The sequence below is a fragment of the Cynocephalus volans genome, chromosome 10 (assembly GCF_027409185.1).
Source record: "Cynocephalus volans isolate mCynVol1 chromosome 10, mCynVol1.pri, whole genome shotgun sequence".
Lineage (NCBI taxonomy): Eukaryota > Metazoa > Chordata > Mammalia > Dermoptera > Cynocephalidae > Cynocephalus > Cynocephalus volans.
The window spans coordinates 42,834,180-42,847,439 of record NC_084469.1 but is presented as its reverse complement, the minus strand read 5'-3'; the positions used below and the strand labels follow the sequence as shown (position 1 = coordinate 42,847,439).

Genomic DNA, 13,260 nt, shown 5'->3' with positions numbered 1-13,260 from the left:
AATGAAAATAAAGACACATCATACCAAAATCTGTGGAATACTGAAAAGCAGTGCTAAGAGAAAAATTTACTGCAATAAACACATCAAAAGAATAGAGAGATTTCAAATAAACAACCTAACACTACACCTCAAAGAACTAGAAAAACAAGAACAATCCAATCCCAAAATTAGCAGATGGAAAGAAATAATTAAGATCAGAGAAAACTAAATGAAATAGAGACCCAAAAAATGATACAAAAGATCAATGAAATGAAAAGTTGGTTTTTTGAGAAGACAAACAAAATAGACAAACCATTAGCTAGGATAACCAAAAAAGGAAGAGAGAGGACCCAAATAACAAAAATCAGAAATGAAAAAGGAGACATTACAACTGATACCACAGAAATACAAAGAATCTTTATAAATTATTATAAACAATGATACACTGACGAATTTGAAAATCTGGAGGAAACAGATAAATATTTGTCACCTACAAACTACCGAAACTGAACCAAGAAGAAACAGAAAATCTGAACAGAAGAATAACAAGCAAGAAGATTGAAGCAGTAATCAGGAATCTCCCAACAAAGAAAAGCCCAAGACCAGATGGCTTTACTGCTGAATTTTGCCATACCTTTAAAGAGGAATTAATACCAATTCTCTTCAAACTATTCCAAAAAACTGAAATAGAGGCCATTCTCCCAAACTTATTCTATGAGGCCAGCATCACCCTGATACTAAAACCAGACAAAGATAAAACAAAAAAATAAAACTACAGGCCAACATCTCTGATGAGCATAGACATGAAAACCCCCAACAAAATATTAGCAATCAGAATATACAACACATCAAAAAAATTATACACCATGATCAAGTGGGATTTAGCCCATGGATGCAAGGATAGTTCAACATATGCAAGTCAACAAATGTGATACACCACATCAACAAAATCAAGGACAAAAACCATATGATTATCTCATAGATGCAGAAAAAGTATTTGACAAAATTTAATATTCCTTTGTGAAAAAGACTCTCAGCAAATTAGGTGTAAAGGAAAGTATCCCAACACAATACAGTTCATATACAACAAACCAACTGCCAATATCCTGAATGGGGGGAAGCTTTCAGCTCTTTTTAAGAACAGGAATGAGACAAGGATGCCCACTCTCAACACTCCTATTTAATACAGTATTGGAAGTAGTAGCCAGGGCAATCAGGCAAGAGAAAGAAATAAGGGCATCCAGATTGGAAAAGACAAAGTCAAACTGTCCCTGTTTGCAGATGACATAATCACATATATAGAAAAACCTAAAGACTCTACAAATAAACTCTTAGAGCTGATGAATGATCTCAGTAAAGTTTCAGTATACAAAATCAACATGCAAATATCAGCATTTTTATACTCTAATAGATAACTAGCAGAAAAAGAAATCGAGAAAGCAAGCCCATTTACAATAGTCACCAATAAAATAAAATAAAATAACATACCTGGGAATCAATTTAACTGAGGAGGTGAAAGATCTCTACAACAAGAACTACAAATCACTGTTGAAAGAAATTGAAGAAGAAACAAAAAGATGGAAAGACATTCCATACTCCTGGATTGGAAGAATTATCATTGTGATGTCCTTACTTTCCAAAGTGATCTACAGATTCAACACAATCCCCATAAAAATAGCAATGACATTCTTTACAGAAATAGAAAAAACAATCCTAACACTCATATGGGACAACAAAAGACCCCAGATGGCCAAAGCAATCGGGAGCAAAATAAATAAATAAATAAAATAATAATAATAATAATAATAAAGCTGGAAGTATAACACTATCTGACTTCAAATTATATTACAAAGCTATAGTAACCCAAACAACATGCTGCTGGCATAAAAACAGAAACTCAGACTAATGGAACATAATAGAGAACCCAGAAATCAACTCATATACTTACAGCCAATGGGTCTTCGACAAAGATACCAAAAACACACATTGGGGAAATGACTGCATCTCTATAAATGGTACTGGGGAAACTGGACATTAATATGTAGAATGAAACTATACCTGTACCTTTCACCGGGTACCAAAATCAATTCAAAATAGATTAAAGACTTAAACGTAAGACCTGAAACTTATAAAACTCCCAGAGAAAAACACAGGGGAAACACTTCATGAAGGAGGACTGGGCAAAGACTTTATGAATAATACTCCCAAAGCACAGGCAACAAAAGTAAAAAATAAACAAATGGGATTATATCAAACTAAAAACCTTCTGCACAGCAAAGGAAACTATTAACAGAGTGAAAAGACAACCTACAGAATGGGAGAAAATATCTGCAAACTATGCATCCGACAAGGGATTAATATCCAGAATATACAAGGAATTCAAACAACTGAACAGTAAAAAATCAAGTAATCTGATTTAAAAATTGGCAGAGGAACTGAATAGGCATTTCTCAAAGAAAGACATACAAATGGCCAACACGTACGTGAGAAAATGCTCAACATCATTAATCATTAGGGAAATGCAAATCAAAACCACATTGAAAAGACAGAGAATAACAAATGTTGGTGAGGACGCAGATTAAGGGGAGCCCTCCTACACTCTTCTTGGGACTGTAAATTAGTGCAGCCATTATGGAAAACAGTATAGAAGTTCCTCAGAAAACTGCAGGTAGAACTTCCATACAATCTAGCAATCCCACTGCTGGGTGTATACACAAAGGAATGGAAATCATCATGTTGAAGAGATACCTGCACTCCCACGTTTATCTCAGCTCTATTTAATAGCTAAGAGTTGGAACCAACCTAAATGTCCATCAACGGGCGACTGGATAAGGAAAATGTGGTATATATGCACAATGAAATACCACTCTGCCATAAAAAAGAATTAAATTCTGCCATTAGCAGCAACATGGATGTGCTTGGAGTAAATTACATTAAGTGAAATAAGCCAGATACAGGAAGAGAAATACCACATGTCCTCACTCATAAGTGGGAGCTAAAGAAATAAAGATATGACAATCACAACAACTTGCTAAACTTTCAAAAGGAGAGAACAGAACTGAGGGCACCAGGGCTGCGAAAGAGGGAGAGGGAGGGGGGTTAGCGAGAAATTGGTAAAAAGCCACAAAAAGTGATTACATTATGTGATGTCAAATATACTAATGATCCTGATTTGAACGTCATATATTGCAAACAGGTATTGATGTTTAACACTGTATGCGACCGATATGCACAATCGTTTCAGAAAAAATAAAATGTAATAAAATCAGAAAAAAGCGAAAAAAAGGAAAAAAGAAGCCACCAACAGGCAGCCCGTACACGCCCCTGACCGCACCGCCCCCTACTGGAGGTGGTACTGAACGTGCACGTCCTGAACTGCGCATGCTCGAGGGCGCGGAGCGGGGCTGGCGGAGGGGGCGTGCCCCAGGCCGGCCCGTGTGAGCCGTGAGAAGTACTGTCTTAGCTCACGCTAGTCTGCGGGAAATCCAATTTTAGCCACAAGTCGTGCCAACGGCATCTCTTGGAGACACACTATGACAATGACAGGATGCTTCCGGGCCCAGCGGACAGCACTTGAGTCACAACAGCGGGAAAGGCTTGGGGAGAACCGCAGGGATTGGAATGGGGCGGGAGGCGGGGCTGGTCGCTCTGCACGCTGGGAATTGTAGTCTCTTAACTGCTCCCAGCCCTTTGCTTCCGGGGCAGCAAGACTACAACTCCCAGGAGGTGCTGGGCGCCAGGAGGGCGGGCCAGGGCGGTTCGCTGTGGGTCGCTGTCCAAAGAGCCTCCGGCCTCTGCCTTTAGTCTGGTCCCTTCTTCCCTGTCCAGTGAGTCCAGGGACGGATGTGAGGGGCCCTGCAGGGAGTGGGCAGGGACAGCTCGGTCTTTCTCCAAATCCGGGCGTGCCTCTCGCCGCTCTCCGCCACCGTCCCCTGCGCAGGTCAGTCCCCACTGGAATTTCTGAGATGCACGTGGGAAGGGGTCTGATATCCGAGAAACTGTCCATTTAGCCCGCTGACCTCTGCTTTCTCCGGCCAAAGTGCGCTAGTTCCGCCGCTTTGGGAAGAGATTTGCTGTCGCAGCTCTCACAGCTTAAGCGCTTTACGGGGTGGCGACGTTGGCTGTTGCTTCGTGAAAAACGTCACCCTCACGGGGCGCGTTTTTACAGGTGTGGAAGTCGAGGCATCGGAGAAGTTAATCATTGGTTTCCCCAGGATCTGCTGAGTGCACAGAACAATTGCCAGGCAGGTGTCTAGAAGGCTGTTTTCACCGACTGACATAAACCGAGAGGCCTGCAAAAAAATCAACCTGAAGATATTAATGGCTTAATCATCAAAACAGATCGGCCTGATCTCAACTCAGGCCTGACTGACCAGTGTCTCAGAGACATCAGTGGTGACCTGATCCCTTAGGAACAGCGAGGTTCGAGCTTTGGGTGAGCGACTTTCAAGGTAGGGGGCCCTTGGGCGCCAGTAGAAACCCAACAGGTTTAACATCTCTGCTTTGTGTGCGAAGCAGTCAGGGATGTTTACCTTAACTCGCGGCGGCTGAATTTTATGGTTTAGAAAATGGGAACATCCCTGGAGCGTTTCTGCTTCTGGTTAGCCTCATAATAATTTATGTCCCTAAATTCCTTATGTCTTTTGATTCCTTGATATTCAGTTGTGCTATATTTCCTTAAAAATTCATTAGGGTAGTGAAAGAAACAGCATATAAAATATATTACTCGTTTGCAAAAAGTAGAATGCAAGCAAGACCTTTCCATTCATTTTTTTCTGCTCATTGTCTTTTCCTGTACTCTATATTTGAATGAAGAATCAAAAAACTTGTCAAGTTTCTTTTTTCCTGAAATCGGTAAGTTAACTGAAGAGTTTTAAGAGTTCCTGGCACATTTTGAATCCTAACCTAGAACTCTACCTCTAAAGTGCATATGCTGACCTCACATTCTACTTTGTGTTTCCGTGCCAGCATCCCCAAGGGTACACATTCCATTCTGAGTCCGTTTTCTACCTGATGATAGGAAACTTGCACAAATAGGCCTTGGTGGGAGAGTGAACTGGCTGGTTCCATTGGCCTTCCATGTCCTCCACCTTACTCTTGGCAGGGTTTAGCTTTACTGAGTGAGCTGAAGCAGTAAGTAGACAGTGACCATTACTCACTTCAAGATTTGTTATGTAAAAACGATCCCTGAACTTTTTTGCAGGTGCAATTTCTTTGTCTTAATTTCTCCTCTGGGCTTTCTCTTACAGGTTTGTGCTATGCGTTAACATACAGTACAAATAACAAGATAATACTGTTCCCCTTCTACCAAACAGGAAGAATACTCATTTTCTCTTTTTCTATATTCTGGACATTAATCCCTTATCAGATGCATAGTTTGCAAATATTTTCTCCCATTCTGTATGTTGTCTTTTCATTCTGTTGATAGTTTCCTTTGCTGTTCAGAAGCTTTTTAATTTGATAAAATCCGATTTGTTTATTTTTTCTTTTGTTGCCTGTGCTTTGGGAGACTTATTCATAAAGTCTTTGCCCAGTCCTACTTCCTGAAATGTTTCTCCTGTGTTTTTTTTTAAAGGAGTTTTATAGTTTCAATTCTTATATTTAAGTCTTTAATCCATTTTGAGTTGATTTGGGTATATGGCAAGAGGTACGGGTCTAATTTCATTCTTCTACATATGAATATCCAGTTTACCCAGCACCACTTATTGAAGAGGCTGTCCTTTCCCCAATGTGTGTTCTTGGTGCCTTTGTTGAATATCAGTTGGCTGTAAGTGTGTGGATTCATTTCTGGGTTCTCTATTCTGTTCCATTGGTCCGAGTGTCTGTTTTTATGCCAGTACAATGTTGTTTTGGTTACTATAGCTTTGTAGTATAATTTGAGGTCAGCTGGTGTAATGCCTCCAGCTTTCTTTTTTTTTTTTTTTTTTTTTGCTTTGGCCATTTGGGGTCTTTTGTTGTTCCATATGAGTGTTAGGATTGTTTTTTTCTATTTCTGTGATGAACGTCATTGGTATTTTGATGGGGATTGCATTGAATCTGTAGATCTCTTTGGGTAGTATGGACATTTTCACAACATCAATTCTTCCAATCCATGAACATGGTATGTCTTTCCATCTTTTTATGTCTTCTTTAATTCCTTTCCAACTTACTCTTTTTTTTTTTTTTTTAAAGATCACCCATAAGGGGATCTTAATCCTTGAGTTGGTGTTGTCAGCACCACACTCTCCCAAGTAAGCCATGGGCCAGCCCCCCAACTTACTATTTTTAATGTCTTAAAGGTATTGCAAAGAGTGGGTATACCATGCTGTGTTTAACTATTCCTTCTTTGATAGAAATTTAGATTATTTCTAGTTTACTATTATAAATAATGCTGCAGTAAGGTCCTAGTAAGTAATTTATTACACTGATATCCAACTGCTCATTTTGCCTTGCTTTCTTTTAGTTAGAGAATATATTATGTTTTTGACATTTCTTTTGTGGGAATTATTTGATCTGAAGGAGATTTTATTTTATTACTGGATAAAAACACTTATGAAGAAACTGGATTTTAAGGCTGTGCTGTATTTTGGTAGAAAAATAATGAAACTTAGTATTTTGCTCACTCAGTTTTCAACAAATTAGTAATCTTGTAGCAATTGAAGTTTAAATGCTTGAATTGCCTCTATCGTCCTTGTTCAGAAAAGGTGTGACTTTTCCTTGTCATTAAAACTGCTAACTCAAGAGGTAACCAGTTAAGCTTCAGAGGGGAAGGATATTGCTGTGTATCTATTTCTCTTCAGCTGTAAGTTGCATCTTATAAAGGCTTCCTCATCTATACATAGATTAGAGTTGACCTCCTAAGGACCACTGGACTTTGACCTATGAAAAATATAAATTTAAAACATCTGGTGTTATTATCCCTCAATGCTAGAAATGCCTATTAAAGGAAGTTTGGTGTGGTAAGTAAAAGGGAATGTAAGAACAAAATCATTTTTACTGTCCATAAAATTTGAAAAAATTCTGACTTTTTAAATATAACACTCTTTTCCACAGTGTACGTGGTATATGTATGAATGAAATATTTATCTCTCTTTCCATTTTTTATGTTGTTTCCTTTGATTTGATGAATTTATCCTTTAACCCAGATTCTAAGAAGTACAAAAGAACATCTTGGTTCTTTGAAGAAAAGAAGCCATTGAAATATGATTTTCTTTGGCTTGGCATCATACAAGTATGAGGAATATATCATGTAATGATACAATGATTTTGAAATCTAATTGTTAATTAAAGGGGAGTAATGAAGGATTGAGTGGTGATTCATCCCTAAGGTCAGGGCGTATTGTATACATATACATGTAAAAAATATTAAGGAGGCTGCTTTAGCTCCCCTGACTTCACTGAAAACCATAGTTTGGGATAACCTAGGCCTGCAAGCCGTCTTCCTCAGTCTTCGTCGGTTTTATGTAGATCAGATTTCTTGAGAGCAGCTAACTTCTCCTGGTTTCTCCCCTTCCTTCTCTCCAGCTTACCTCACACAGTCTTGGCTATAATATTTTACAATAACACCAATTATGGTTATTTACATGAACCACATATTCATTATTTCTGGGTAATAATCAGGCATACCATTAAATGTCAGGTTAAATTTGTTGTCACTTGTAATCGATTAGAACATGAAATTTAGTTCAGAGTTTGACATTCACCAAATGTGTTAATCTAATCATAACTGCCGTGTGCCTTGCTTCTTTTTGAAGAGTGTCTTAGGCCCATCACGTGATTGTGGCGAGTGAAATCAGCAGGACTTGTGCTGGTGGTGGTGTAGTGCTCTGTTCTGGAGCATGGAGAGGCCAGAGGTCCGTTTAGGAAACGTGCCCGTCTACCTGCCCCTCATCGGACGTGTTTGGTCGACAGCTGCTCCCGGTTGCTTCCCCGAGCCCTAGGTCTGTGAGAGTTCAGCGCCTCTCCTACTGATAGTGGGTACAGAAGAGGACAGAGAGAATAAGTAAGTAAAGCGTCAGTAGCACCAAGTCTTCTGTAAGTATCATCTACACATTGGGTCCTGAATAGCTGTGTATTCCTAAGACTCCTAGTCATTATAAGGGCTTGCCAGGACTGTGAAAAGTCACATTTTACCCTCCTTTCAGGCTAACAGGTTAGCCTACCGCAGTCCCCTGTGTGCCAGAGACACCCACGAGTCCTGCGTCAGAGACAAAGGAGTTAATTCCTCACAGCAGTTGCAGTAGCCAGAGTCAGCATGTGCACCAGTTCGCCAAGTCCCGGTTCCCACGGGGTGACACAAAGTGGGCCAGGTGATGGCCCCACATGCAGTGGGTTGTGTTACGGAAGAGGAACCTGGAGCTTAAGGAACACAAATCATCTATAAGGGGCTGTAAGCCTGCTGACCTCCACCCAGAGAGAGGCAGGGAGACGCTTTTTACCGGGCAGTAAATAAGCCCACGTTTGCCCCAGAAGAGGCGCTGTTTCTGTCTTCCAAGGCTTTTGGCTACACAGACATCCCTGACAAGGTACACTCTGGACTTTACTGGGTTTACAAAGACAGGCTTGAATGATTCTGTCCTCATTTGGTTCCTCTTCTGTGTCCTTCAGAGATTGTACAGATGTGCTCTTCTCTCAGAGGCCACTCGTTACTCACACATAAGCTGTGCTTTTGGTTTTATATGTTAAGTTGAAATTTTCTTATCGGAGCAAGTGATGAAACTATGGATTCAGTGGATTGAATCTGACAGTATTATGTGTTTCCAGGAAAAGTATGAAAGAAAATTAATGTTTACAGAACTTTAGCACAAGGAGCTGAAAGCAACTTAAATGATTTTAGTGTGAATACAGCTTTGCACAACCTTCCTCCATCTTCCTTAACAATCGACCTGCTTCCTCTATGTCTCAGAGGCGAATGGGGGTAGTTTCAGGGATTCACTGGACTTGTTTACAGTATTCAAGTGACCTTATCTGGTGTGTTTTAAGGTGCAGAAGAATCAGCGATGACCTCATACATTGCTAATTACCAGATTCAGGAGCATCAGCCAAAAGCAGCACTTGAGCCCCGTAGCAGATCCGCAGAGCCCAGCGCTGTGGAGCAGAGAGCTGGGGGGGCAGGGCGGTGGTGAGGTGTCCTGCTTTGCTCAGAGGCCTTGATCAGCTGTGCAGGCTTCAGTAAGGCTGACCCACGCAGATCTGAACTGCAGGGCTCTGGCTTGCTCCTTGTTTTTAATACTGAAAGTGGTTATGTGATGGATATAAGTGTGTGTTTTCTTTCTTTTTTTGGAACAGAATTAATAAGCCTCATAATTTCATAGCAACCTGTTGCTGCGCTCAGCCAAGGACAGTGGTGGCAAAGCTCGTTTGTGCATGGGCACTGGTTTTGTGCTTGCAGAGAAGATCTGTGTCCTGTAGCACAGCGGCAGGGTGCAGTTTTCCTTTTATGTCTTGCTGTTGGTACACTATGACGTTTAGGGGCAGTGTTACTGCTGCACATTGCAGGGCATGTAACACACATTTCCCCTTTTTGTTCTTGCTTGGGCTCAATGTGTAGTAATATTATCTTAATGGTATAATTATCCTTGCTGATAGGGAAATTTTATTGCCAAGTACTTGTTTTTAATGGAAGGAAAATGATCAGAGCTTCAAAATATGCTTCTTGAAAACAAACTACTTATTTTTCTTGTTCTGCTCCCCCAAACCATGTTAGTGCACTTGAAGTTACAATATCATTTAAAAACAAAGCAGTACTCTATGGAACAAATTATAATCTGTTTTAAGTTTTGGAGTTCTGAAAAGTATTTCATTCTGAAATGAGGTTCAAGCAAAAAAAGAGTTGACCATCTCTGAATCCAAATCATGTCATCTAAGGTATGTTCCAGCTTTACCATTCTGTCAATCCCTGGGCCTTAATCATATGCCAAGTACTGAAGAAAGTAATACTGGTTTTTCTTCTGGGGAGGTGCTATATAAATAAAATATGTGACATTGTATCTAGTGTCAGGAAACTTGAATCCCATTATTTTCTTTTTCTTTTTCTTTTTCTTTTTTTTGGTGGCTGGCCAGTATGGGATCCAAATCCTTGACCTTGGTGTTAACAGCACTGCACCCTAACCAAGTGAGTTAATCGGCCAGCTGCAAATCCCATATTGAAAAAACTATAAATTGAGCATAATCCTATTTAGCAAGCCTGTATTCTCAGTCTTTATTTGTAAAATGTCTGATGTTTAAGTCTCGAGGGTTTTCCTTTTTAAAGCCAACATCCTTTCCCACATTTATTAGTTTAGTGCAGTACCTAGATTTTCTTAAGAAAGTCAGATTTTTAAAAATCTTGTGAATTATTCTGCAGTATTTTAATTATCAAAGACTCTGAAATCAGCTCTGTTAAAGGGAAGGAAACTATTCTTATACACTTTGTGGGTTTTTTTCTGGTTTTGTTCTTTTAACCATAAATGGTCTTCTAAAATAAGGGTGGGAACCACTGAAATTTGTTTTGTGTGTTGTACTCATATATTAGTTAGATTTTATTGAATTCACAATAAGGCATCGGGAATTTAATCTTCCATGTCCTAATTTTTATAAATTAAAGCTGAGGCTAAGCTTTGTTATGGCATCAGAAAGACCACTTATCTTGAATAAATTCTTAAGAAAATGAACATTCCTAACTCCCTGTTTCTTAAGAATTATCTTTCTCAGTCACTACTTTGATGAATGCACATTAGCTCTGTGGGTTATGTTGCTGGTTCAGGGATTTGCAGATAGCCCTGCTTTATGTGGAGAAAGGGACACGGTTTTCAAAAAGCAGGAGAACATTTTCACATTTTTGTGATTTTTAATAATTGGAACTATTGGCTTAGGTTGCTCTTGGGGCAAAGGATGACTGTCCACAATAAAAAATACAAAATTTAAAATCATGTTTGTTGGGCTGACCCCGTGGCGCACTCGGGAGAGCGCGGCGCTGGGAGCGCAGCAGTGCTCCTGCCGCGGGTTCGGATCCTATATAGGGATGGCCGGTGCACTCACTGGATGAGCGCGGTGCGGCCGGTCACAAAAAAGACAAAAAAATAAAAATAAAATCATGTTTGTTTATGCTTGTTTTCTGATTTCTTATGGTAAAAGGGCCGTGTGTCCACTCAGGCTTGTGAGATGAAGTTTCTCAGAGCAGCATCCGCCAGCATTCTGCTGTGGACTTGGGGCATCTGTGACTGCAGCTGGGCCTGTTATCCAGTGAATAGTTCATGGTTGGTTTATGGGGCATGGGTTACTGCTCAGAGTGGGCTGGATTGGGGAGGAACCAGGGGTATCGGACCACTGGGTAAGATGTGTGCCATTCCACAGGCAGATGATCACAACTTTTTCAGGTAATAATAAAAAGAAGTCCTTCTGCTGTCCTTCCCAGTGCCAGTCTCTTTTTAAAGTGCTGTTCCTGTACTATCTCACTCAATTCTCACACCACTCCTATTAGGAAACTGAGGTAAAGCTCCTGAGGTCTCGTTTATGATGGATCTGAGATGTGACCTCAGGCCCAGCTCGTTCCCAAGTGTGTGCTGTCACTCTGTTGCCTTTGGTCCAGGGAGGCATCTGTGGACACTGTAAACTGTTAAAGAACAGGTTGAAAGAATTTCATTTCCAGCAATGTGGCCGATAAGGACCAGCTGAAAACAACTAAAATTTTGGAATACATGTCAAAAGCCATTTATAAAAATGTATCAGTGAGCTGCAACATAATTAAGAATTCTTAAAGGCAAAAAAATAAAATTAATAAATGAAAGTAGAAACCCAAAGAAGTAATTAGGGCCCTGTTGCCACTGTTTGCCCTTAAGGTACTTGCACATGTCAAACTAAATTTTGCTTTCCCAGCCCGGAAGGAGAAGGGCCACTGGAACAGCAGAGGAAGCTTAGGGCCTGCACAAGGCAGGAGGGCTGAGAGGAGACACTGTGGTCACAATAGGATGGACTTAGTGTATGGGTGAACTATGAGCAAACCTGTCCACCTTCCCCTGTCCCCCCAGCCCCTGCAGCCCCTAGAACAGCCAGGAAGTTTGCCTGTCCTGAGGAAAAACATCCCCCGAGAGTATGTATATGGCCATGGCAGCCCTAAGCTGGTGAGGTCAAACCACCTGGGTAGTCTAAAAACTCTCAAACTGCAAATTTAAAGTGTTATCAGGTTTTTAGTACCTACCAGGTGATGGATGGAAGCAAAACAAATTGTCTTTGGAGGAACTCAGAGATACTTTCAAGGAATATAAGTTTACAGTAAAAAAAACCATAAATGTAAAATAGGCAAGAGCCTAAAAAGACCTAAGATATTAGTTGCCAAATGCAGTATAAAGTATGTTTTATACTCAGCACGAGTATGAAAATAACCGGGTTGATTGGGAAAAGTACCACATAGAAATCTAGAGATGAAGACATATTTGAAATGGAAAGATCAAGGGACTGATCTAACCACCAACTAACTAGATATCACCAAAAACAGAAGAAATAAAAGATGTTTTTAAACTTGTAGAAACCAAAAGACTTATCACCCACAGACCTGCGCTACAAGAAGAGTTATAGGACATCCTTCAGGTAGAAGGAAACTGATTCAAGATGGCAATCTGGATCTGCACAAAGGGATGAAGGGCACTGGCAATAGTTACAACATGGATAAATATATGATTTGTTATTATTTAAACCTCTTTAAAAATTGTTTAAATAAAAATAAAGTAATATGGAATTTATAATATAGAAAAGTAAAATGGAAGACCGTAATAGAGACTAGGAAGGGAGAAGTACACTAATCTATAGTTCTTATGCTGTATGTGAAGTGATAAAGTATTGCTTGATGGTAGACTGTGATCAGTTAAAGATGTATACTATAAACCCTAAAGCAACCACTAAAATAACCAAAAAATTGTAGCTATTAAATTAACAAGAGAGATCAAATGGAATAATAATAAAAAAATACTTGATTAATCCAAAAGAAGACAGAAGAAGAGGTAAAAGGGAATAAAGAGCCGATGGGATGAATAGAGAACAATAGCAAGATGAGAGACTCAACCTAAGCATATCAGCGATCCCATTAAACGTAAATGGTCTAAGCATCCCAAATAGAAGACAGAGGTTGTCAGACTGGATTAAAAATAGAAGACCCAACTCTATTCTGGCTATAAGAAATGGACTTTAAATATATAGATATAAATAGGTAAAAAGTAAATGGATGGAAAAATATATACAGATGGTTCCTGACTTATGATCATTTGACTTATGGATTTTTCAACTTTATGATAGTGCTGTTTTTCACTTTCGGTGCAGTATTTAATA

General features: G+C 39.7%; 1 long non-coding RNA gene across 1 annotated transcript; it reads left to right on the top strand.

The window, feature by feature from the left end:
- The first annotated feature begins 3,812 nt into the window (after positions 1-3,812).
- Positions 3,813-9,706, top strand: LOC134388874 (uncharacterized). Its single transcript, XR_010024666.1, has 3 exons — positions 3,813-3,919; positions 4,148-4,430; positions 7,713-9,706. It is a non-coding gene; the product is annotated as an uncharacterized LOC134388874 (long non-coding RNA).
- The last annotated feature ends 3,554 nt before the right edge of the window (positions 9,707-13,260 follow it).